A 26,934-nucleotide genomic window follows, 5' to 3' on the forward strand; every position below is an offset into this window, starting at 1 on the left:
TTTTTTTTGAGACAGAGTCTCGCTCTGTTGCCAGGTGGGAGTGCAATGCCGCAATCTCGGCTCACGGCAACCTCTGCCTCTTGGGTTCAAGGGATTCTCCTGCCTCAGCCTCTCAAGTAGCTGAGATTACAGGCACACATCACCACGCCCAGCTAATTTTTGTATGTTTAGTAGAGACGGGTTTCACCATGTTGGCCAGGACGGTCTCCATCTCTTAACCTCGTGATCTGCCTGCTTTGGCCCCATCTGTGTCTTTTTAATGTGACCACCAGACAGTGAAAAGCACATCTGTGGCTTGCGCTGTGTTTCTGTTGAGTGGCCCTGGCCCAGCCGTCCAACAGAAACACAGCGGCATTACCTGCAGAGCTCTAGAGAAGCACAGAGGCACCAGGTCCAGCCAATCCAGCACGGTCTGCATCCCCGGGGTGAGGCCAGGGGGTCCGTGGGTTCCACCATCTTCTCAGGGGGCTGGCAGGGCTGAGGCGGTGGAGGAGGGGACGGCTCAGCCACCGGGCCTCTCAGGTGCAAGGAATCAGCGGCATCAGGTTGAATGCGGTGCTGGTGCCGGAGGGCTGGGCCCGGCTTGCCGCTGGGCGTTTCTAACAAGCTCCCAGGTGATGCAGATGCTGCGGGTCCTCGGACCTCACTTTGAGAAGCAAGGCTCCCAGGCACTTTTTAGGTGTAATGGTCTAAAATTCTGTCTTCCTTACTTTCTTGAGTTTGACTCTTAGATGTCAGCACTAAATCTGTGGGCCATGGGAATGTGATTCTAGCCTCAAACCAATCAGTTCCCTCCACTGTCTGCAACTTATACCAGGTTATCTTGGAAAAAGCCACAGACAATCATCCAGCCCCCTTCACATACAGGCCAGAGGTTGAGAGGAGGGATTTCCTTACCTAATACTGCGGCCATATCGTCATCCATATTTTTAAAACTTGACAAACTTGGCGGCAGGCCAGAACTTGAACCTAGGGAGAAATAAAAGCCCTGTAGTTTAACAATGTTCGTTGAATTTGCATTTGCTTCTCTTTAAATGGATATGGTTTTGCAGGTGCCCACCAGCCCCCTCTTGAGGAAAGAGCCTGTCAGGAGTGTCTTTATAGAAGACCACCTAAACAGGCTCCGTGTAAGCAACAAGGCTGTTTATTCACGTGGATGCAAGTGGGCTGAGTTCAAAAAGAGAGTCAGCGAAGGAAGATAGGAGAGGGGCAGCTTTATAGGATTTGGGTACGCAGTGGAAAGTTACAGTTGAATGTGGGTATCTGTTGTCAGCAGGAGAGGGGTCACAAGGTGCATGGTGGGGAGATCATGAGATCCATTGTCCAGGAGAAGAATGTCACAGGGTCGACTGATCAGTTAGGGTAGGGTGGGAACAAATCATAATGGTGGAATGTCATAAGGTTGGTTAATCAGTTAAGGCAGAAACTGACTGTTTCACTTCTTTTGTGGTTTCTCAGCTGCTCCAGACTTCTTGGCTCCTGCAGGGCATCTAGATGTATACGTGCAGGTCGCAGGGGTTACAATGGCTTAGCTTCAGCTCAGAGGCCTGACAGAGCCCTGCCTGAGTTCCAGTCCCTCCTGCAGGCCATGAGAGATGACCCTGGGAAAGTTCTTTGGGATTTGGGCGTCTTGTCTGGAAAATGGGGGGAAATGTTCATCCCCGGGGTGGCTGTGAGGATGGAGGATGATTGCCCAGGAGCTCTGAGCTGAGCCTGCCCTCCTGGTCCCTGGAATCACCCCTTGAGAGGCCGAGACAACGTCCTGGTCCCAAGGATGTCTAGGCTCACCCAGCTGTTTTGAGGTAAGCAAAGTAAGAGGGCACATCTCCTTTTCTCCTTTTGTGAAAGCAACACTTTGACCTCCTTCGTGACGGCTCTCACAATGCACGCATCTCTGTCAGAGCCGTTTGAACCAGGGCCACTCCATCTTGAGTAGGGGCTTGGTAAAATAAGGCTGAGACCTGCTGGAGTGCATTCCCAGGAGGTTAGACATTCTAAGTCACAGGATGAGGCAGGAGGTCAGCACAAGATACAGGTCATAAAGAGCTTGCTGATAAAACAGGTTGCAGTAAAGAAGGTGAACAAAACCCACCAAAACCAAGATGGCGACAAGCGTGACCTCTGGACATCCTCACTGCTACATTCCAGCCAGCACCATGACAGTTTCTAAATGCCATGGCAATGTCAGGAAGTTACCCTATATGGTCTAAAAAGGGGAGGCATGAATAATCCACCCCTTGTTTAGCATATCATCAATAAATAACCTTAAAAATGGGCAACCAGCAGCCCTCGGGGCTACTTTGTCTATAGAACAGCCATTCTTTTATTCCTGTACTTACCTAATAAACTTACTTTCACTTTATGGATTTGCCTTGAATTCTTTCTTGCGTGAGATCCAAGAACGCTCCCTTGGGGTCTAGATTGGGACCACTTTCTGGTAAAATCTTTCTGGTGAACCGTGGAAGAGATGTTACTAAGGAGACCCCCAACCCAAAGGAAATAGACTGCACACCGATTGGCTGACCTTGGGTAAGTCGGTTGCATTTACCCGGGTGAAGGATGGGATTGGGTTAGAGGCCCAACTTAGCGGAGTTAGAGTCTCTCCTAAGACAGAGTGGGTTAAAGGCACCTCCTAATAAAAGGCAAGAAAGCTTGACCAAACTTGGGTTCAAGGCCCAACTTAGGAGGGTTAGAGTTCTTCCTAAGGTTTAGGGGGTGAGAGGCCCCTCTCAGTAAAGTCCCTCTCGGCTAAGAACATGTTTGGCACTAAGGGATGTTAACTGCTATTCTCTTTGGATTAATTTACCTTGCACTCTTTGCTGATGGCTATTGGTGACAGAATTATGCATGTACAGAATCATGGGACACAGGGGGCTTTTTGCTCACTAATGGGGGAAACTTGAGAGCTGATGGGACTGCTGGAAAAGATCCCTTTGCTACTGACAAGTGGCTGCCTGAACTTTTCAGTGTCACTACAATGGCTGGGTGTTTCTCTGGCCTCCCTGAGCTCTTCACCTTCCCCACCCTGCCGTAGGCGATGGTTTTTCTCTCTCTCCTTTTCCTTTCTTATCTTTTCTATTACTCAGGGCAAACATCTTGCACAGAGACCACAAGTTGAAACTCCCGGTTGGAGGTTGGATTAAACGTGATGGGGCCCAACCGGGGGAAGGCTGAGCTTTGCCATTTTGATATTGAGTGCTAAGCAGAGAGGCGAATGTCCGTGTTTTGTCACACGTATTTTGCTCTGGCCAGAACAGAAAAAGATAATTTTCCTTTGTGTTGTAGCTTTGTCCCCAGAGCTGTGGAGTAATGAGCCAGATCAGTAGGGCCATTCAGGGAATGGGAACACAGAAGCCTGGCATACCAGCAAAAGGGAAAGGATTTCCTACCAGTCAGACTTCTACCTCTCTCTCTCTTTCTCTCTCTCTCTCTCTGTGCAAACTACTCTCTCTCTGTGCCCATTGAATGAATGGTAAAAATCAGTTTATCTCTTCTATAAAGTTTTGATTAATAGGAAAAGGGATTTGTAAGGCTAGTCTTCAGCTGTAGTAAATCTGGTGTGCTTTGCGTATCTTTCTCTATTGTTCTGTCATAAAGTGGGGTACCTCAGGATAGAATGCAGGCTTAGGACACCATAAGCCTGCTGTTCAAAATGGCCTTGCAAACTGGTCAGTAACAAACTTTGCTGCAGGTTCCTGAGGAAAAAAAACTGAATAATGTTTTCCTCTCATCTTGTTTCATGTCCCTGGGAGCTTGTTCTTGTAATCATGTGGCGGTACTTTCTCTTGGTCTCTGTCCTGTGGAGAACAGGAATTTTGGAGTTCATGTCAGTTAGCCCTAAAAATCCTCTCAAACAGTTAAAAGCCTTCACAAGCTCAAAATCGGCTGCTCTGAGCTCCTTCTGGGAAGAGCAATGGAGACTGCCCAAGGCTGTAGGTCAGTAGCTTAAGGCTTTTGTCTCTTTACAGTGGCGGCCCAGGTTCAGGGCTCAATTCCTGCCTTAAAAAATAAGTCCTTTCTGGTTTAATATCTGTGTAAACATTTGTTAATTCTCTTCCCCTCCACAAATGGTTTTAAATTTTCCTTTCTCTAAGCTCCTGGGAGTTTACCTTTGGTAAATTTCAAAAGCCAGAAATATTGACTGTTTGGCCTGGCTAAATTGGGTAATAAGAAATTTAAAAGTTTTTTTTTTTTTTTTTTAAAGAGCTCAGCTGGGCATGGTGGCTCATGCCTGTAATCCCAGCACTTTGGGAGGCTGCGGCAGGCGGATCATCTGAGGTCAGGAGTTCAAGACCAACCTGACCAATATGGTGAAGCCCCTGTCTCTACTAAAAGTACAAAATTAGCCGGGTGTGATGGCACACGCCTGTAGTCCCAACTACTCAGTAGGCTGAGGCAGGAGAATTCTTGAACCCAGGAGGCGGAGGTTGTGGTGAGCTGAGATTGTGCCATTGCACTCCAGCCTGGGCAAAAAGGGATATGCCATCTCAAAAAAAAAAAAAAAAAAAAAAAAAAAAAAAAAAAAAAAAAAAAAAGCTCTGTGGTTAAAAGTCAGCTTAATTAAAAGCAGATGTTCAATTTCTAAACACCTGGAACTCCTTGGGAAAAACAGAGGAGGCACCACAAACACCGTTTTGGAAAAATTTTCTGTTTTTCTATAAAACCCCAGGAATTAAGAATGGATACGTCCCTCTCAAAATCTAAGGCTCTATTCTATTTTGCATTGTGTTATCTGACATTTATGACTTTTGGGGGTATCAAAAATTACTTCACATTATAAAAAAGCTTTGGTGTATAATAACTAGGTAAAAAATGTGATTTTATAAATGGCTAATGGCAGTTATGGGGGAATATGATGCTCTTTGCACATTTGGATCAGAGAAGCACACTCTTGGCCATCTAAAAGTTTTGGAAATGTCTCCCCTAACACACACACTAAGAGATAAGATTCCCATGCGGGATAGGCTAATCACAGAATGGGCTAATTCTCTCTTTTTAGAATCCAAAATCTGATATAAAAATGGGACCTTTAATTTTGGGGGATTTGTCTTGTCTTCCAGCTGTGCCTGCTTGTTAGGCTATAGAAACTGCGTGTTTTCCCGGTCCTGTTCCTCCAAGGGCTCCATGCTGCAGACAGTAATCAAATTAAAAAACTGGCAAATGAAAAATCTTACATGCATTAAATATTGGTATGTGTTCCAAAATTATGGGAAACTCCTATAATTCTAATAGGACTTTGTGTACATTATCAGTAATAATTATAATTGTTATGTTAAGTTATTGTGTGATGCAGAGGTAAAAAATTTGTCAATTGTGGTTTTGACCATGGCTGCCCTAAGACTTTGCCACCCACAAACAATTGTCTTGTGTTAATGCCCTTCAAAAGGTTGTTTTATAATCAACTATAGGACTTTAACAGATATGCTTAAATGCAGGTTTCTAATAACTTTGGATATTGTAACATTAGAACAGAGGAAAAAAATTTTCAGGACTCATGGACAGCTAAAATATTCATAAATATCAAACCAGAGTTAAATGCATGGACTGGGCCGGGCGCGGTGGCTCAAGCCTGTAATCCCAGCACTTTGGGAGGCCGAGACGGGTGGATCACGAGGTCAGGAGATCGAGACCATCCTGGCTAACACAGTGAAACCCCGTCTCTATTAAAAAATACAAAAAATTAGCCGGGCGAGGTGGCGGGCGCCTGTAGTCCCAGATACTCGGGAGGCTGAGGCAGGAGAATGGCGTAAACCCAGGAGGCGGAGCTTGCAGTGAGCTGAGATCTGGCCACTGCACTCCAGCCCGGGCGACAGAGCGAGACTCCGTCTCAAAAAAAAAAAAAAAAAAAAATGCATGGACTGAACTAATAGAAGTCTAAAGTAGTCTTTTATCCCTTGTTTTGTTTTTCAGAGTCAAGGAAACTTTTTTTTAAAGCTATTTACAACTTTTAACAATTAAGTCTACTCCTGTGAACAAAAGTTGAAGAATATTTGTCTCTCTCTACCTGATTTCTCCAGAATTTGGAAACTATTTGTAAGTATTCTTATGGTAATACAGTTATTTGCATAAGTGCAACAAAAATCTGCTTTCTTTTGCAACAGGACACAATTAAAGAAACTGGTTATTTTACCAAGGCTTTCACTGGAATGATGTGCTTTCCTTTAAGGAATCAAGCTTAACTTGTAGAGCTGATAAAAACTCCTTGGGGGCCAGGTGCAGTGGCTCATGCCTGTAGCCCCAGTACTTTGGGAGGCCAAGGGTGGTGAATCACATGAAGTCAAGAGCTCAAGACTAGTCTGGCCAACAGGGTGAAACCCTGTCTCTACTAAAAATACAAAAATTAGTTGGATATGGTGGCATGTGCCTGTAATCTCAGCTACTTGGGGCATGAGAATCACTTGAACCTGGGAGGTGGAGGCTTCAGTGAGCCAAGATTTTGCCACTGCACACCAGCCTGGGCAACAGAGCAAGACTTTTGTCTTAAAAGAAAAGAAAAGTCCCCTTGGTAAGACTGGCCTCATAACTTGTCTGCATAGTCCCTGTGCGGGGTTCCTGACCTGTAGTAAGTAAAAAATGTCACTTTCTGACAGGCCCAGGAGTTCCAAGTTATCTTAAAACCTCAAAAGAAAAAAATTCACCCAACTCATATAGGTATTTGAGGGTACAAACCCATGTCTGAACTCTGCTTTAAAAAAAAGTCTTAACTGAGATTCCTTCTATAGAACAAAATTCCATCAAAGTCAATTTTAAAAGCCTGTGTGAAAAATAATTATTCTTGCTGTACTTTATACAAATAATCAGGCCAAGTATAATAAAACAAATCAGTCATACCACAATTTGTCTTTGGTAAAAATGGGGAGACTGGAGAGAAAAAACATTGTTTCAAGAACTGTGGTATACCTGTTATTAAATTCTAGTCTCATCAGTTGTTTTTAAGTTTTTTCCTGCAATTTACACTAACTTTTCTTATTCCTATGAATCAACCAGTGATCTCTGACCGCTGCTCAGAATAAACAAGAGGGATGGGTAATATAAAAGTCTAAATCAATATTCTAATTTTGGGCATGTATTAAAATCAGCTACCAACCCCGTATCAACTCAGTTTCAACAATTGCCCAGCTCATAAAAAGCCTTCTAATTTAGTTTACTTGGGATAATTTTACTTATTTTGCCTTACTGTTATAAAATACATTGCCATCATACTCTTTGTGTAAAAAGCAGATAAGTTTACCAAATGTTTTCTTAAATTAAACACTTATTAATCTTCCAGATATCACCTTTTGCTGGAACTCAAAAGTTATGAATGGCCCTTGCCACACCAGTGCTTTCTAACTAAACTCCTCTCTACCCTGAATGCAAGAAACTCAATAGTTAGGCAGGAATATCATTGCCCCTATTCAGCCTAAAAAAGTTACAAAAGATGGTCTTCAACCCTCTCCAACCCTTGGGATTAAGGGTTCTCCTATAAAAGACAGGGAGGGAAATGTCAGAGGTGTTTGAACCAGAGTAACTCCATCTTGAGTAAGGGCTTGGTAAAATAAGGCTGAGACCTGCAGGAGTGCATTCCCAGTAGGTTAAAAATACTAAGTCACAGGATGAGATAAGAGGTTGGCACAAGATCCAGGTCATAAACACATTACTGATAAAACAGGTTGTAGTAAAGAAGATGGCCAAAATCCACCAAAACAAAGATGGCGATGAGTGTGACCTCTGGTCATCCTTACTGCTACACTCCCACCAGCACCATGACAGTTCACAAATGCCATGCCAAGATAAGGAAGTTACCATATATAGTCTAAAAAGGGGAGGCATGAATAATCCACCCCTTGTTTAGCATATAATCAAGAAATAACCATTTCTTGATTATATGGGCAACCAGCAGCCCTTGGGGCTGCCCAGTCTATGGAATAGCCATTCTTTTATTCCTTCACTTTCCTAATAAACTTGCTTTCACTTTACTCTGTGGATTTGCCTCAAATTCTTTCTTGTGCGAGATCCAAGAACTCTCTTGTGGGCTCTGGATTGGGACCTCTTTCTGGTAACACCTGGAAGCTGAGAAACATGTTCTAGGGAAATGGGAAAACAGTATGCAATGCTATGGCTCCATCATGAAGACCTGGCTTCATGGCTCTGTTTTTGGAGGGGCAGGACTCAGAGAGATGGGCCACCCCCTTTCTCCTCCTTCATAAGCAAAGTGATTTCAGGGTGGTCCCATTTGCAGATAAGAGGTGGAGTCATGTGGGTGAAATGCTGATGTCTGGAATGTGGATTATTCATAGGACCTGTGGCCTCCTGACCTGTAGCCTCGACTGCCTGGCTGACAGGAGATGACCCTGCTGAGTGACCCTGACAGTGAGTGGTGGTTCTGAGCACTTCTTTCTTCTTGTTAGCCCCCACACAATGGTTTCTTCCTTCTGCCATTCATGGTTTTTCTTTATTGGAGGTGTGGTGTCTCAGTGTCCTGGGGCATTGCTTAGGCTCAAGGTTAAGTTCAGCCTCTTCCTCCAGCCCTGAGATTGGGCTCAGCAGGGCCATGCACGTTCCCTTTCTGAGTGCACAGAGCTTTCCAGTGGTGTCTTCTAGGATCTGAAGTTCCAACACTAAACCAGTGACAAAGCTGATTTCCAAATGGCTTTAATGACAGACAATCTGCATACCAATCAACCCGTCTGAGCACATGCAGGCTCAGAACAACGTGGAAAAATATGCAAAAAGGTCTGAGATGTGATGACAACTGCTTCTAGTATGCTGACCTTCGGTAAATGAAACAAAGTACAGTTCTCTTTGGATAAGACATTAATGATCATTAAGAATGGGTATGGCTGCATCATGCAAGTGTTTTGTTAAAAATATTCTTTTCATTTTGTATCTGTCCAATAATTATAATGGAAGTATTGTGCAAATCAGCCAATAAACATGTGCAGTAAAATATTTGAGTTTTATAACATCAGTGTGGTTTTTAAAGTGCATTGTCAAGTGGAGTGGCTTTGCCATATCCTTCCTCTGTCACCTCTGACTTCAGCCTCTCAGTTTTAAGATGCCACATGCTGTGTAATCGTGATGTTAAATATGAATTACAAATTTCTCTTCAAAGAATTAATATGAGAGTGTGTTCAATTATTTGCCTTCTACTTTTAAACTTAACTTCCTTGTAAAGCAACCTTTTCTGATTAGCTACTCTACCCTGACTCATTCTCCACCTTGACTCATTCCAATTACCTACTCCACCATGACTCATTCTCCACCCTGACTCATTCTGATTACTTACTCCACCCTGACTCATTCTCCATCCTGACTCATTCTTCACCTTGACTCATTTCATAACCATTTTTACCACCAAATCACTCACCCTGTCACTCTCTTTAAATTACTCAATCGGAATTAGTTTAGCCTATGCGGTCTAACCCTAGCCAGTGGGGGAGTGACAAAGCAGTAGGGACCACGTGCATAAGGAATAAGAACTCCTTTCCCTCCCTTGTCCAGATGTGTACTCACCATTACTCCATCTGTAAGGGTGCACCGTTGCCTTGCTGAGAATTAAAAAGAAAATTTTATATTCAAGTGCTATTCCTTTTGTGGCACCAAAACTTTACTTATAACAATTTGGGGGCTCGTCCGGGATTACATTCCTCTCTGAGGGCGGTCTCTGGTTCTCTCTTGTGAGGACGTGCACCCTGCCCCACTGTGGTGGCCTCAGGGGTAAGAAATCAAGACCTACCCAGTGTGAACAATAACCCAAGCTCTCAGCAACATGGAAAGAAACTGGCCAGCAACCTAGCTTAAAGGATCCTCCATAACAGCCATGCAAGTCTGTGTATGGACCAAGGGAAAGATACCAAGGGAACCGGTAAAGTATTTCCTTGGTGGTTGGGACAAAGGTAAGAAAGCCATGAGGGGGTGGTGAAGTACTCCTTGGTTGGGGTGGCTTAGAGGTTAAAAAGAGGAGAGACATCCCCATTGTGGGAGGGGATTGAACCTCACAGAAATCTCCAGTAGTAGAAAAGGCAAGTAATTTCTGGTGGGGGAAATTGAACCTCACCCCAAAAGGCAAGAAATTTCCAGTGGGGAAAATTGAGCTTCACCCCAAAAGGTGAGAAATTTCCAGTAAGGGAAATTGAACCTTGAACTTTACCCCAAAACCATCAGGATGCTTGGGGGAAATACCCCAAGCAAGACAGGGAGCAAGAGGGATAAAGATGGTAACGAAGATATCCCCCCCAGATAGCCCCCTAGGTCTCATGCTAAAATACTGGAAGGATAATGAAAGGACTAAACATAGGAAAAAGCAACAAATGATAAAATATTGCTGTTTTATTTGGACTCAGGGACCCATCCTCAAACCCTCAATCTTCTGGCCAAAGTTTGGTTTGAATGAGGATATAATGTGTCAGCTTCTAATCTGATATGGTAATGATAAAAGTTCAGTGTCTCAAGAAGAACTAGGCTATGCCCTTTGTTGGAGGCAAGGACCTGCCCTCCTTTTTCCCTTAAAAACACAGCAGCCTGCTTGGCTATCTGATCTGCTAGGTTATTTCCTCGACTTTCAAAAGAAAGGCTTTTCTGGTGTCCAGGAACATGGACAATAGCTATTTTTTCTGGCAACTGAAGATTATTCAATACTTGAGTGATCAGCTCCTTGTGAACGAGGTCTTGCCCTTTACTAACTTAACTCCCTGCCTCCCTCCTCTTACCATAATCCCAATTTTCTCTTCCACTGAAAAAGAAAAACTAATAAAAATAGGTGCTAAAAAGAATTCAGAAGGAAAATGGGTACTGCCAGACCAGAGAGAAATGTTGAATAAACCCCTTATGAGGGAATTCTTACCCCAACTACATCAGGGGATCCATTGGGGGCCCCAGGCCATGTGTGACACAATTCTCAGAGTTTATGGTTGTATAGGGACTTTGTATGTCTAAGGGACAGAGATGGGGGAGAAATTAAAATATGGACTGAGTGTTAGCTGCTATAAGGATTTTTGTTAATTTTGTTAGTGTGATTATGTCATTGTGGATACATAAAAACAGTGCTTTAATCTGTTAGCAAGAAAACATTTTACATGAAGTGATAAGACACCTGGGACAGTGCTAAAATATTCCTGATAACAACAAAAGTGTGTGTGTGTGTGTGTGTGTGTAGAAAAAGCAAGACGGAAAAACGTGCACAATTATTGAAACTGAAGGATGAATATGTGGGTGTTCATGGTATTCTTCCTTGACTTCCTGCAAGTTAGAACATTTCCATAAATTAACAAAAAGTTAAAATATATAATGTATGCATGGAGTTCTGAAATTATAAAGGGCTTCAAAAACAGAAAAACTTCTTGAATTCCTCCATTGCCCAAGGAATAAATGTCCAATGGTAAAAAATTTCAGGGAGATAGGGAAGGATGGTGTCTTAGTCTGTTTGTTCTGCTATAACAAAATACCCGAGACTGGGTAATTTAAAAATGACATAAATTTATTTCATATAGTTCTGGAGGTTGGAAAGTCCAAGATCAAGCCACTGGCTTGTTTGGTGTCTTGCTAAAGCTTCCACGATCGTGGCTTGTTGATGAGTCCTCTGGAGGGGAGTAACCCTGTGTCCTCACATGGTGAAAGGCAAGAGAGCCAAATGCTGCACAAAGCCTCTTTCATAAGGGCCTTAATCCCACTCATGAGGGAGCACCCTTTTGACCAATCACCTCTTAAAACTCCCATGTCTCAGCTTTTTTGATTGGGTATTAAGTTTCCAACACATGGACTTTGGGGGACACTTCAAACCACAGCAGAGAAGGACTCATGGGAGAAGAGACTATCATCTACCTGATTCAGACCCATGGTTTTCTGTTTGCCCAACCATCTACTTGGGACTCTTATCTGAATTCATTCTTATTGGTCAGGTCTTCACTTCTTGCCAGCAGCACAGCAGGAGGACAAAGCAGAGAGTCCTGTCTTCTTGGCTTACTGCCATGCTCCCTCCAGCTGAGGGAGAAGGACCTTATAGAAGTCTTCAACTTCCCAGCCTTGGTCTCCAGGACAGTGTGGAATGTCAGGGCCTGTGACATTATGACCAGGAAGGGAGCTGCTGGCATCTTGCCTGGGGTGAGCAGAATTTCTGTCCAGTCTATGACTGGGAAGGAGGGAGGAGGTTGGTAGCTGTCTTAAGGTAACAGACACCCTCTCTCCCATTGCTTTTTATGGTGACTTCCTCCATCCTGAGGACCCTGAGGACTGAAGGAGTAGATACTAATTAGAACTCTAAGTGCCGGTGGCCAAAAGCCAACAAAATCTGCTCCCATGGAAAGAGGCGTATTGGAAGGATGCTGGAGACGTCATTGAGTTACAGAGCAAGTGCCAGAACCAACAGATCCAGAGGGTTTAATCACCTCTTAAAGGCCCCTTGAGGAACAGAGCCTTGAAGAACAGAGGCCTATGGCCCCATGTCCCCTCCCACTCTCTCCCACCCTCAGAGTTCCAGGGTGGTGAAGAACAGGAGACAGATGACCCAGGTTTCAGCATCCTTTCCCCCAAACCTTCTTCCTCAGCATCAGCCCCAGTCTCTCCCTGGCAGTGAGACTTTCATCACAAGAGGAGAACATGGCTGCATTTCCATGTTATCATCCTCCCAGCTCAATCTCCTAGAGTTTCTAGAGCTTTCTCCATCAGCAAATGACAAAACCCCAAAGGAGTCACTTTGGTTGGCTCCCCTGGATCCTATCACACCCCTGGACTGACTCCTATGTGTCCAGGGCTCACAGTGGGGCACCTGGTTTCAACTGGGCCAGCAGTGGGGTCCCAGGTGAACAGCCCTCAAATCTTAGCTCCGCTCCGTGGTAGAGAGAGACAAAGAAGTGGTCCTGAACTTACAACAGTGCCTCCTGAGACCAGGTCAGGACCCTAAGGATGGCTTGACCATCAGGGATCTTTGACTCTATTTTTTAATTGCTGATATGGGGGTATGAAAAGACTTTCCCACTTTAAACATTACTTCTCACCTCGAAATTCTTGTTTGATTCAATTTCAGTTAGCTAGGTTTTATGTTTTATTATTACATTTTCATTTCCCTTAAAATGTTCTCATGGCGAGACTCCGTCTCAAAAAAAAAAAAAAATGTTCTCATGGATATTATAATCTGTGACTTCATTGATGCTTGAGAATTCAGGTCTGTTGAGTTTATATTCTAACAACTAAATGGTTGGGAATGATACACTTGACTCAGGCTGTCTTTTCCTCAGAATTTCTTAAAAATAATATTTTATTTTTTGGAGTAGTTTTAGGTTAACAGAAAAATTGATCAATATATTGTGTTTTGTTCATCTTTGGGCTTTTTGTAATATGTCAGTTTTTCCATTCCATGAAGAATTGAGAGGACTTTGCTCTGTCTTTTGTATTGTGTTTCCTCTGTGTTGTTGTTTTGGTTGGCCTTTTGCCTGGTATTCTTTTTATTTGATTGCTATTGTTTTAATAAGTTTGTGCTATTCCATGTATTTCTTTTCACCTTGCTTGTATTTGGGCAGGTCTCTCAGATGTTATTATGATAAACAGTGAATGACTATTTGATCCCCTTCCAATCTTCTTTAAGTCATATTTGTTTCCTCCTCACATTCCCATACCCTATTCTAAGCAAGAGTTTGAGGACTGGGTTGTGTAGGCTGCCTCATTTTCTATGGCCTAAAGAAACGGAGTTGGGGAAAGAGGGTGGAACAAAGAAGGTTCTGTAATAATGTCACATATTTTTGAATTTCTAAGTTCATAGAACAAATCTCTGCTCCCGAAAGATGTAATAAGAAAAAATAGAGGGTTTCAAACCACTGGGAAGAGATGAGATCATTAGACTGTTCATCTTTATGTAACCAGACTCTTCAGTTAAACATCATTTTCAAAGCACATCTGCACTTGTTTTTTCTTACAAAAATATCCTGTAGATCCTTAATTTGGCACTATAAATGTGACCACTTGTTTTAAAAACAGAAGTGATGCTGGCTATTATAATGTAAACTGTTTTCTAAATGAAGAACCTAAAGGAATGTAATTAGAGAAGTATAAACAGTGGTTAATATGCTACTTCTTGAAAAGACATATTACAACTTACAATCTTTCTTTCTAAGTGTATGTTGTTACTGCTTAATCAGGCGTGTGAATGTATTCAGCTGTTAAGCAATCCTATTAGCTGAGAAATTGCATTATTATTTGCTGGTCTGTTTATGTTATATTGTTGTTGGCACTCTAAGTTTCTCTTTTTTCTCCAAGCTTCTCTTACTCTGGTCTCTGTAATCTGTATAATTGTCTTTTTTAAGTTTTATCTTTAGAAAATATTGAATAGAGATACTGGGAGTGATTAACTGTGTCAGAATCACAAAGTTCTAGTGCTTTTCAGATTAATCGTAGAGACATTATGCTGCTGTTTTAAAAGACAGAAGGACCTAGATCCATCATGGAGGGCACAGTAGGGTTGTGGCCAATGGTCCTTCCTGCCCAGGGAGAATCCACAAATGCTGTCTAGGAAGACCTGCTGTTGACCAGACCAAGGCCACTTCAGTGCATGACATCTTCTTGGACTCATCAACCTTGACCTCAGTGGTCAGAGATCTCTCTACAGAATTCTAAGTGTTGACGACAAAAGTGAAGAGGGCAAAATTGGGAATGCTCTCCATTCTGGGGAAGCAACAGTGGAAGATTTGCCTGAGTAAGAAAATCTCCTAAAAGCTTTCTGTGTCCATCTAAACATTCATACATTCATACACTAAACATTCCTACATTCATACGTACTTCATTCCTTTGTTCATTTATTTATTTTCCTTGTCTTCTCATAGAATATGTTTGCTGAGATCAGGTTACTATGTTGCTGTTGCAGGAAATCAGATTAATTTTAAATTTCTATATGCAATAAAAGAAAAGCCTTTGACATCTCCCTTTTATTCTCAACAGTTAGTAAGTTTAGAAGCTCAGTGATATGGTTTGGCTGTGTCCCCACCAGAATCCCATATTGAATTCCCACGTGTTGTGGGAGGGACTCAGCGGGAGGTAATTGAATTATGGGGGCAGGTCTTTCCCATGCTGCTCTTGTGGTAGTGAATAAGTCTCATGAGATCTGATGGTTTTATGAGGGGGCGTTTCCTGCATGAGCTCTCTCTCTTCGCCTGTCACCAGCCATGTAAGACAGGACTTGCGGCCGGGCGCGGTGGCTCAAGCCTGTAATCCCAGCACTTTGGGAGGCCGAGACGGGTGGATCACGAGGTCAGGAGATCGAGACCATCCTGGCTAACACGGTGAAACCCCGTCTCTACTAAAAATACAAAAAATAGCCGGGCGAGGTGGCGGCGCCTGTAGTCCCAGCTACTTGGGAGGCTGAGGCAGGAGAATGGCGTGAACCCGGGAGACGGAGCTTGCAGTGAGCTGAGATCCGGCCACTGCACTCCAGCCTGGGTGACAGAGCGAGACTCTGTCTCAAAAAAAAAAAAAAAAAAAAGACAGGACTTGCTCCTCCTCGCCTTCCACCATGATTGTGAGGCCTCCCCAGCCACGTGGACCTGTGAGTTCATTAAACCTCTTTTTCTGTATAAATCACCAAGTCTCTGGTATGTCTTTATCAACAGTGTGAAAATGAACTCATACACTCAGTTTTAAAACAAGTTACATGAAGTTGCAGAACTCTTTAAGAAAGCCATGACTTACTCAGACAAATCAGTACTGGTGTGTTAACTGAACTCAACTTGACTTTTCTGGGCTTTGTTTTGTATTGGCCTCTTCTTGTTAAATAAAAATAAGAAATTCAATAAAAATGTTAAATAGTTTTGACAAAACCGAATATAATACACAAAACATATTGTGATGTAGCTTAAAATTTAAAAAGAAAAAAAGAACAGCTTCAAGAGAATTAAGTACTAATTAAGTACTAAGAGAACAATCATCAGAGCTAGATACAAAACATCTAATATCTTTCGAGAAACACTACTTATGTTACCCAGTTCTTCCTTACACATCTTACTGCCTAATTGAGAAAGCAATGCATTAAAATCACATTGAAATGAATTAATATGGTAACTGGAGGCAATGAGAGGTAACTGAGACATAATTGCAAATGCAGAATTTTTTTCAATTCGAAACTGAACGTTTAACAACCAATTTGGAATTTTCTATTTTTGAAAATCCAGTAGCTCTTGGAGTGAATAGACCAAATGACTCCATTTTAATAGGTCTCATCATTAATCTCTGCTTATAAAATTTGCTTCATTGCCTTTGTGTACCTGAGACTGAAATGCAGGCTGTTCTGGAGTCTCCAGGTAGTCCAGGAGTTCAACGCAAACTTGTCTTACACAAAGAAGTCTGTAAAAATAATCTAGCTGCTATGGTTTGAATGTCCTCTCCAAAACTCATGTTACAGTTTAATTGTCATTGTGATGGTATTAAGAGATGGGACCTCTAAGAGTTAATTAGGCTCTGCCTTCATGAATAAGTTAATGCCATTATCAAAGGAGTAAGTTTGTTATCGTCGGTGGCTCAAGCCTGTAATCCCAGCACTTTGGGAGGCCGAGACGGGCGGATCACGAGGTCAGGAGATCGAGACCATCCTGGCTAACACGGTGAAACCCTGTCTCTACTAAAAACTACAAAAAACCAGCCGGGCGAGGTGGCGGCACCTGTAGTCCCAGCTACCCGGGAGGCTGAGGCAGGAGAATGGCCTGAACCCGGGAGGCGGAGCTTGCAGTGAGCTGAGATCTGGCCACAGCACTCCAGCCTGGGTGACAGAGCGAGACTCTGTCTCAAAAAAAAAAAAAGTTTGTTATCGTGAGAATTCAGCCCCTTTCTCTCTCTGTCTTGCATCCTGCCTTGCCATGTGATGCTTTCTGCCGTGTTAGGATGTAGCAAGAAGGCCCTCACCACCTGTGGCCCCACAGTCTTGGACCTTCCAACCTGCAGGACCTTGAGAGAAACAAATCTCTCTTCTGTATAAATTACCTAGTCTATAGTGTTCTATTATAGCAGCAAAAACAGACTAAGACACTGGCCTTTTACTTTTGATTTTTTTTCTATTGATTTTTACCAGGTACATCTAATTTCAGCTCTTGGAGATGGCTGACATGGTCATTGAACTGAAGCTTTGTGGTGAAGAAACTATTAAGCAAATGGGGAGGAAGACCCATACAATTTCACTTTAGTGAGGAGCAAAGAACTAATTTTATCCCAAAATCAAACTCTTGCCAAAAACAGGCCAATGCAGTCATTTAGGGATAAAGAACTTGGAGTTTCAGGCACGAGGGGAAAGGTGTTGAAGGGTCCAGAACATGCCTCTCCAAAAAAAACCCTCTTTGGCATAAGGATTGTTTTGAGCTGAGGGCAACTGAGAATCAACAGATGCAGGAAAAATTCTCTGCCCTTTCTTTTGTGCCTAAAAGCAATGCATAACTTATCTTTGTGAAAATGACATGAATTTTTCCCTCTCCTGAACCAGGATGAAGAGAGCTACCCTTATCACCACAGATGGAGAGCCAGCACCAAGATGAGTCAGTATAAAAAGACCTTACTAAAATAACCCTTACTTTCATTAGTTCCCTGATATATTTGCTAGTCACTTTCCCACAAGTTGTCACCCCTAGAAGCCTAAAACCCCTCTCCTTTGTCTAGTCTCTTATTTGAAACGCATTGCCTTTTGTTAAAATGGTATGTAATCTCTTAAGTCTAACTGCTTCTTTTTTTTATTTTTTATGTCTTTTTTTGTGAAGCCCTTGTGCACACAAAATTCAAAATATTAATACTATTTCTATGCCTTTTCTCCGGTTAATCTGACTTTTGTCAGTTTTGTTCACAGGTTCCAGCCACTGAACAGAAGAGGGTGGAGAAAATGTTTTCCGACCCGACGATGCACACTGTATCTGTGCTTGTGTAGCATACACCTCTGTGTGACAATTTCCCTTGTTGTTTGGCACAGGACACATGAGCTGCAACTCGGAATCGGGAAATAGAACTTTACTCACTTTTGTGGAGCAACTGGAGAATGAAACAACCTTGCATGCTCCTCTGAGGAGTACGCCGTGAGAGCTCAGAGGCCACTATTATTGGCTGAGCATTGACGTCAAAATCTTGATTGATGTCCAAATGCTTCTAGTCTCATCCTAGACTTGCGAGGTGTGATCTCCATAGGTCTGTTCCCATCCCCTTCCCCTCCATCACGCCCAGTCCCACATTCTTTTCTGCATGCTGGGCCGTGTGCTCTGCTTTATTGATCACCTTAACCCAGCTATGTGCACTCTTCCCCTTGTCCTGAAAACAGCACACCCAGGTAGCCTTCTTCTTCAGTGATGTCTGGGTCATGTGTTGCTATTGTGCACACTCACATTTTGATTATTTGAACCCCTATAACACATCGTTTAACACATGTGAAAACGTAAGACAAACTTTCAGGTTTCAGTGATTTAACGATAAACCACTATACAAATGTTTGTATCTATTCAATATAATATTAAGATACACACTTCAAATTCTCATTTAAATATCTTAACCTTGCTTCATCTGTAAAGTCATAATTGTTAAAATGCTTATTTGGATAATTTCAGAATTTCACAAAGGTATCAAAAATTGTACAAAGATTTTCTAAATACTCTTCACTTACATTCCCGAAATATTCCTACATTAGCATTCTCTCTCTCTCTCTCCTCTCCTCTCTTCTCCATCCTCTCTCTCTCAAGGTTCTACAATTACTGAACCTGACACTTAGGATCTGAGTTTAGGTAGAGCTTTGAAAAGTTCAAGATCCCTCATCATTTTATCTGGAAATGTCTTTTGCTCAGGTGACATCTTTGACTTCAACTGCTGTTTGCCTCACCAGTTTCACTTGCAGAATGTTTCAAAAATGCATCATGATTGATAGAGTTAAAATTAATCTTTCTTGACATAAAGCATATTGTGTTCTTTGCCATGGGCCTGCTATGTTTAGTATTGCAATGCCAGTGGGTTTATACCACCTACCAGTTTATCTTGTTATAACTCATCTGACTACTTTATCTCTGTGAGGTAGCTGTTTAGAGCTTAGGTTCTGAAGTCAGATGATTTGAATCTGACTCTTGGCTTTAGTTCCTGAATCCTGGACGAATACCTTCACCTCCCTGGGCCTTCCCTTCCGCATCTTCCAGATATGCATATGGTAGTGCTTATCTCATAGGATTTTGTGTATGTGTGAAGATTGAGTCAGACAAATAGGAAGTGTTCAGTATGTTGTCCATTGTAACATTAATCTAAAAAGAACATTGGATAAAACTTGAATATCTCTGTGCCTAAAATGTCTATAGCCTTTCTCTTATTTATTTGCAATTTTCTGCTCTTTGAGTTTCTGATAGGCTCTACATTTCTAAGCTTTTATTTAGTCTTGATTAATTTTAGTGAATTTTTTCTTCAATTTACTCAAAATAATGTATTTACCACAGGAAGTTAGTAGTTAAAGATAATTGTATGTTTGATCTTTACATAATCAAAACTTGGGAATTTTATCTTTTCAGTTCCTATGTAGGTTAGTTGTTCCTCAATATGGCTAATGTGGGTGGTATCTTGGATTGAAATATCTTATTTCCTCAAGTGTACAATCCATTTTAAATAGCAATTTGTGTGGTTGGTAACCATTCACTTGATAGAAACATTAAGTCTGAATCTGTCTCTCCAAAATTCATGTGTTGGAACTTAGTTTCCAGTGGGGTAGTGTATTAACTCATTTTCATACTGCTATAAGGAAATACCCAAGACTGGGTAATTTATAAAGAAAACGAAGTTTAATGGACTCACAGTTCCACATAGCTGGGGAGGCCTCACAATCATTGTGGAATGTGCAGGAGGAGCAAAGGCACATCTTACATGGTGGCAGGCAAGTGAGCATATGGAGGGGAACTGCCCTTTATAAACCATCAGATCTCATGAAACGTATTCACTATCACGAGGATAGCATGGGAAAAACTCACCTCCATGACTGAATTATCTCCCCTTGGGTCCCTCCCATGACATGTGGGGATTGTGGGAGCTAAAATTCAAGATGAGATTTGAGTAGGGACACAGCCAAAACACATCAGGTAGTATTAAGAGGTGGGGTCTTTAGGAGGTGATTAAGTCATGAGCATGGAGCTCTTAAGAATGGAATTAGTGACCTTACAAAAGATGCGTGAGGGAGCTGTTTGCCACTTCCACCTCTTCTGCCAGGTGAGGATGCAGCAACAGGAAAACATGTTGGAAGCAGAGAGCAGTCCTCTGAGTCTCCAAAACCTTGATCTTGAACTTCCCAGCCTCCAGAACTGTTCAAAATAAATTTCTGTTCTTTCTAAATTACCCAGTCTGTGGCATTCCATTATAGCAGCAGGAATGGACTAAGACAATTTTATTGAACATCTATCTAAAGAAATGCTACTTCCTTTACTGAAAAATAAAACATGAAGTTTCTGCAGGTCAGGAGGGCCTCTTAGACCAAGTCATTTGTCTGACCATGAGATTCGACTTCCAGGATCCTTTTCTGAGTCTTGCTTCTCTCTCTCTGTTAGATTTAAGTGCTCATGTTCACCATGGAGTCACTATGTTGAAGTAGAGCCCTGCGGCTCTCCCACTGCATGTCTGTTTGGATGCCCTTGGGGGCCTTGCAGGAGTTTTAATGTGGACTGATGTAGGCATGAGGATTCTTAGAGCCCCATGGTATATTTGCCGTGCAGTGAAACTTGAGGACCACAGCCTACCCAACCTCTGATTCTCTGCAGCACCCCCAGGGTCAGGTGGAGACCTGCAAAGTTTGTCCTAAAATTGAGGTGATGAGAGGGGGCTGAGTTCAGAGTGCTATCTCCTTCCACTCCACCTCCACACACTCATCTCCCCTCCACACTCACATTCCTCTGTGCAGTAGTGCAGGCTCCAAGAAATTCCCTTGGAAAGAACTCCGCTTAACTTTGCTCTGTCTAGTGTTTCCAAACTTAATATCAAATCAGTGCTGTGGTAATATGTGGGCTTATTTTATTAACACATTAAATAAGGATTAGTGGCTATTTCAAAACACCTGCAACAGCTTAACATGTGAAATATGTGGTTTCTGTTGGTGACAGATATGGGTACCGTAGTTTGTTAGTTGCATTTATAACTAAAGGAAGAGCTAAATTTTAAATAAAACTTACCGAAAATAAACATGAGATTATTTTTTATCCCAAATTCACAGACCCCCTCCCAACCCCACCATCCTGCCCCCTGTTGCACTCTCTGTCCATGGGCCCTGGTTAAGGGAAGCCCAAGTGGGAACAGGACCCAGGGCTTTTCTTTGACCTGGGCTTTTGCAAACACAAGAGATGCATTAATTGGGCATAGTGCTGGTGTGCGAGCTGCACTTTTTGTGGTGACCTGAAACCTGAATTCACCTCGACCTCCAGTTCCTCCTGCCTGGAAGTTAGTGAATGCCCGTTGGATCCACTGGAAGGGATGCATCTCCCTCTTGGCTGTCTCTGTCCAGAGCTGTTCCTTAGGGACTTCCTTGCACTGGGCTCCTGCCAGTCTCAGGGACTTCTTGGTATCTCCATTGACAGATGTGACCTAATGTGGCAGGGTTGGTTTCCTCACATAGTAAGTAGTGGACACCAGCTGGGTGCCCTCTAATTCAGTTCTAACACTATCTGCTTGGAGGTAACCTTAGATCTCACAGGTTGAGGCTCAGTCCCCAAGACGGCCCACCTCAGACACCAGTGGCAAGTCCAGGCTCTGAAACTTCTGACTGACTGGCTGTAAATTGGGGATCCCAGAACCCTCTTCGGGTTCAGTTTGTTGGAGTGGCACACAGAACTCAGAAAAACACCAACTTGTGTTTACTAGTTTATTGTACAGGATATTACCAGGATACATCCATCAAGGATACGGATAATGAGATGCAGAGTGAGGAATCGGGGAGGACACAGAGCTTCCATGCCCTCCATGGGCATCATACTCCAGGACTCTCCCCAGGCTCAGCCATCTAGAAACTCTCTGAATCCTGTCCTCTTGAGTTTTTATGGCAGCTTCATTATGTAGGCATGATTGATTAAACTACTGGCCATTGATGATCAACATAACCTCCAGCTTCTTCGCCTCCCTGGAGATTACGAGGTGGGACTGAAAGTCCTAGCCCTGTAATTATGCTTTTGTCTTTCTGGTGGCCAACCATACCCTGAAGCTATCAGTAAACATCAGCAAGCAAAAAGACAGCACTCTGAAGTTTCCAAGGATTTTAGGAGTTGCATGCCAGGAAAACTGGCAAAGACCAAATATATATATTTCATAATATCATAGCTTCCTTCTCCGAATTTCTGTAAGACTTCAGCTTCACATGTGAAAATAAGTAATTCAAAATCTAAGCTACTGAAACTTTGAAATATTTTGAGCCTTAAGGAAATGTGATTATGGGATCTGAGTCATGCAAACAAGCAGCTGTAATGTAGGCAGCTGTAATCTTTATTTCTCTGATTATAGATGAGCCTTCTTCCTTACCTACAGTGTTTTGTAAAATGCTGCAAATGACTAAAGAGTGACAAGAAAGACCCCTTCCCTCTTCACTACAGATCTTTGTTATAGATTAACATCCTTCTTACCTTTCTCATACAAAGACTTTGGCTATCACATTGCTTAAAATAAAATGTTAAATATATTTTTTTTTTTTTTTTTTTTTTTTTTGAGACGGAGTCTCGCTCTGCCGCCCAGGCTGGAGTGCCGTGGCCGGATCTCAGCTCACTGCAAACTCTGCCTCCCGGGTTCACGCCATTCTCCTGCCTCAGCCTCCCGAGTAGCTGGGACTACAGGCGACCGCCACCTCGCCCGGCTAATTTTTTGTATTTTTTAGTAGAGACGGGGTTTCACCATGTTAGCCAGGATGGTCTCGATCTCCTGACCTCGTGATCCGCCCGTCTCGGCCTCCCAAAGTGCTGGGTTGGAAACAATAACTAGCTATAAAGAAAAGAAAATGTGTCACATGGAGAAAAAAGCAAACTGTACTGATTAAATTTTTGCAACTAATACACCAGCCTTGCATAGAAAATGTTATAATCCTACTAAACTTCTTTGTTTTCTGCCTAATGAGAAATAAAAACTAAAGTCCTAAGCCTCCCATGTGACTAAACAGACCCCCTCTTAGCCAAGAGGACCCTGGAGAAATCTTAAAAAAAAGCAGCTCTCAGCCATGACAGTATAGGAGGTCAGATGGGCCTCGTGATGGACCCTCCTTTGCTAACTGCCATTAGACTTTCTTTTCCTAAGGTTTAAACAAAAACCAGCCCTCTTGAAAGACTTACTTGACTGCTGATTTCAACCAACCACCTGACACTACCCCAGTCTGGTGGACAGAACTGATCAACATTCCTTCCTGATAAGAGACCACCAACCATGGAGTGGTTCTGATCAGTTTAAAGAGGTTGCACAATGAGGGCCTTCAGGTCATCTGCTTTACCTTTTGATGTACAGGATCTAATTATAATAATACATTTAAATGATAAGTCTCTACCCCAAAGTGAACGTGGGACACATGTTACTTATATGTTACTCTACTACACATGCCTATGCCTCCCCTTTGTAAATATTCAGAGCTCCTCTTATAACCTGTAGAATATGTATACCTGGTCAATCTGTTCAACATAAGATCCTGTATTATCCTTCCCTCCCTTGAAGTGCCTGCTTCCTGCTTCTGAAAGAGGCTACGCTTCCCAGCCTACAGGATGCCCAGCCTACAGGCTGCAACCCTTTATGAGAAATAAAGCTCTCCTTTCCAAATTTATGAACCTCATGATTCTTCAAATGACACTATATATAAAAGCAAAACAACTTTTAAGTTCTAAGTGCTGACCCCATTTCTCTGGTGTCTTTGTCTTTCGGATGGTCATTCCCAGCTTTTCACCTGAATAAGCTTTTTAAACTGGATTCTGATCATTTCTATTATTTCAGGCTGACACACATAATTCATCACCTCCTTCATCGTACTGCATTCATTCATTCATTTACCATGTCTTCCGGTGAGCTCCCTGAGAAGAGTTCTGTGGTAGGTAAATTTGTGTTCCCTCTGGCACTCAACTCAGAAACTTGACACTGAAAGGTGCTTAAACATGTTATTGAAGGAATGCTATTCAAGTCCTGTTTCCTAAGAACATTTCAGTAAAGTCTATTCTGTACAAATGTACATCTATGGACATGTATAGATATTTGCTTGATTATAGCTAGGAGCCAGTATTTTCATTGAAGATTTGTTCTTACAGCACATGTTCTCATAAAACCAAGTCTGGACACGATCGGTGTCTGTCCTTGTTACAGTTGGAGAAAACTCTTTGCTGCCACAATTTCCTAAATGCTGGTCTTGTTGTCCAAGCATGAAAGGGTTTTCTTTGCCACATCCTCACTTCGCACTTCTCAGAGTCAGATTCTCTGTGTCCCGGGCGCTTAAATCATTTTAGGCTAAAGGAAAATGATAATGAAGACAAACATTCTCCCTCTCATTCACTGCCTCTCTCTTTTGGTGGTTTCTATCTTGCCACAATGTAAAGAGATGCTTTCAATTAAGTGGAATGAAATAATACTTACTAACTACTTCCCCTTCGCCTTTTGCAATGATTGTAAGTTTCCTGAGGCCTCCCAGTCATGCTTCTTGTTAAGCCTGTGGAACTGTGGGTCAATTAAACCTCTTTTCTTCATGAATTACCCAGGCTCGGTAGTTCTTTATGGCTGTGTGAAAACAGACTAATACCTGGATCTTAATCCTGGAGATGGACTCTTCAGTGTTGTCTTTTTTGGGACAGCACCGGAATAAAAATTTTCAGATTTACAGGAGCCAAGAGAAGACAGCAATGCTCTGAATTGTGTTTGGGGAAACAATGGGGAAGGTAAAGTCTGTGGCACCCTGCAGCTCACCCCATAAGCTGCTGGCCTGCTGTAAAGACATGGAGGGTGTTGACTGGCTACATGACAAAACAAATTTGGATAAATTTGATAGAATTTTATGTCTTGTGCTGTTTTCTAGGATGCACATGGGGAAGACGGACATTTTTGTAATTTTAAGTCCTGTAGGATGATGCACTGTGTAGCTAAAGGTGGTGGTTGTTGTGGTCCCATGTTATGGTCCTAGATTTCCAGGTGGTAATTTAAGTGCAGAGTAACATAATGGTGCCAGTCATTCATTTTATGTTGTGTGCTTTTTCCACTCATACCACAAGGGCAATGTTAAATAATTACAGAGAATTGATTATGAGGCCAAGAAAATGAAAGCCTACTTTTGAGTGATGCTTTAATACAACTTTAGAGTTAAATGTGAAGGAAACAGGTAGACTTACAGATTCATTCAGAGCACAAGGCCCTGTTACTCCTAAAATCACCAAGTTAATGATCTCAACTTGGGAAATGGATTTGCTGTTAAAGGTCATGCAAAGAGTGAGGCTAGTGAATATTAGTGATTCTAAAAAAGTGATTCTCAAATATTTCATTAAGTTGCAGCTAACAAAATTGTTAAGGAGAGACCTGAGTAGACAGACTCCTGAATGTCAGGAAGGCAGCTGCAGCCTCACGCCCAACAGTGTTGAAACTTAAGGTCATGGCTGGGAATGTAGACCTGTCCAATGTTCTCGATTTGTCTTCCAGTGAGGGCTCTAGGACTAAATCCTCTTTCATGAGTCATGTGAAAGATGAAATGTGTGGCACTGAGTTCTGCATTCAAAATAAAAAGAATAGAATGTTCTAACATCTGTTACTTTGCTTGTTCTTGTGGAACTTAAGAACAACGTGAAAAAGCTATTTGTTAGTTGCTTTCAAATAAAATGTATTCATCGCTAATTTGTCCTTGTAAAAGGGCGTCTGTTCCTAATGCAGGTGCACTGGCCATCTGCACTCCAGGGTCCCAGCAGCTCTCGCACCCTGGACACCCGCCGTAGTGGGTGTTTACTAAGGCCCTGTTGATCTGGAAGGACAAACCCAACCCAAGGGGGATTAAGGTCTGGGGAATACATTTGTGGGTCGTTCTTTTCTGCAGCAATATTTCACTCCTTTTGCTTCTTTTCAGGGTATCGTGCAGCAGTTTTTGGTGTTACTGAAGACCAGCTCTGACTGGAGTCTTCGGTTTCTTAGCTTCAGGCTAGACTTTAACGAGCATTAGAAAGCCAGGGAGCCCAGGCTCCGCATGTCTCTGGGTACCAGGGGGCGGCGCAGCTCCCACACGTGAAGCTTGCGGTCCTCGCAGGGAGCTGCAGATGATGTTCGCTGCACCGCTAGACACGAAATTCCCATCGACGTCCTCCAGGACCTGCATGCGGCAGGTGTCCTGCCCTTCTGCCCACGAGTGCGCCATGTTTCAGCCGAGCGGCGTGCGGGAGAAGCCACGTCGTGTTTCTCACGTCGGAGTCGAATGCATTTGTAAATCACTAAGTCAAGTAGGCTGGCTGCCCTGTTCACATTTGTCTCTAAAAGTCTTCATCGCTGAAAGATACCACAAGTTGCTGAGGCTTCTGAATCTTAAGTGCTCCATGTTATAACTTGTATTTACGTCACTTTAAAATAACAGTTTGTGTAGCAAAAATTAGGGCAAGGGTATATTTATAAAGTGATAATGTCGTTGCTATTATTTAGCATCCTCTTTAGAAACCTTTCTTTTGCAGTATTATTAAATTAAATTGAAATACATAGAAAATGTAGGCAGCATTTTATTATCTTGGTATTCAAGGTTGTAAAGTGTGAAAAGTTTTGTATCTTACATATATCTATTCTTTTCTCTCTCCTTTCAAGGTTTACACTTACATATTTAATTTACTATTCTAGATAACTTCTAAAATAGTACAGAACAGGAGTAGGAGTGTTGTGGAACAAAAACATCCTTAAACTTAAATTTCTTGACACCACCAGCTGAAGCAGTGTGGCAGCACGAATGACTGGAAAGTTAACAAATCATTTTCTTTCTAAAATTTTGATGAGCATTAGAAAGAAATCGATTTGGATAATGAAGGTTTCTTT

At 42.4% G+C, this 26,934-nt stretch overlaps 1 long non-coding RNA gene and 1 pseudogene across 1 annotated transcript; one reads left to right on the top strand and one right to left on the bottom strand.

Annotated features, from left to right (window-relative positions):
* LOC105505965 overlaps positions 1-913 on the bottom strand; it is a 4,064-nt pseudogene extending 3,151 nt beyond the window's left edge.
* An 8,873-nt stretch (positions 914-9,786) lies between these two features.
* LOC105505909 lies at positions 9,787-26,615 on the top strand. Its single transcript, XR_001000840.1, has 2 exons — positions 9,787-9,878; positions 25,991-26,615. It is a non-coding gene; the product is annotated as an uncharacterized LOC105505909 (long non-coding RNA).
* Positions 26,616-26,934: the final 319 nt, after the last annotated feature.

The sequence above is a fragment of the Colobus angolensis genome, unplaced genomic scaffold (assembly GCF_000951035.1).
Source record: "Colobus angolensis palliatus isolate OR3802 unplaced genomic scaffold, Cang.pa_1.0 Scaffold13, whole genome shotgun sequence".
Classification (NCBI taxonomy): Eukaryota; Metazoa; Chordata; class Mammalia; order Primates; family Cercopithecidae; genus Colobus; species Colobus angolensis.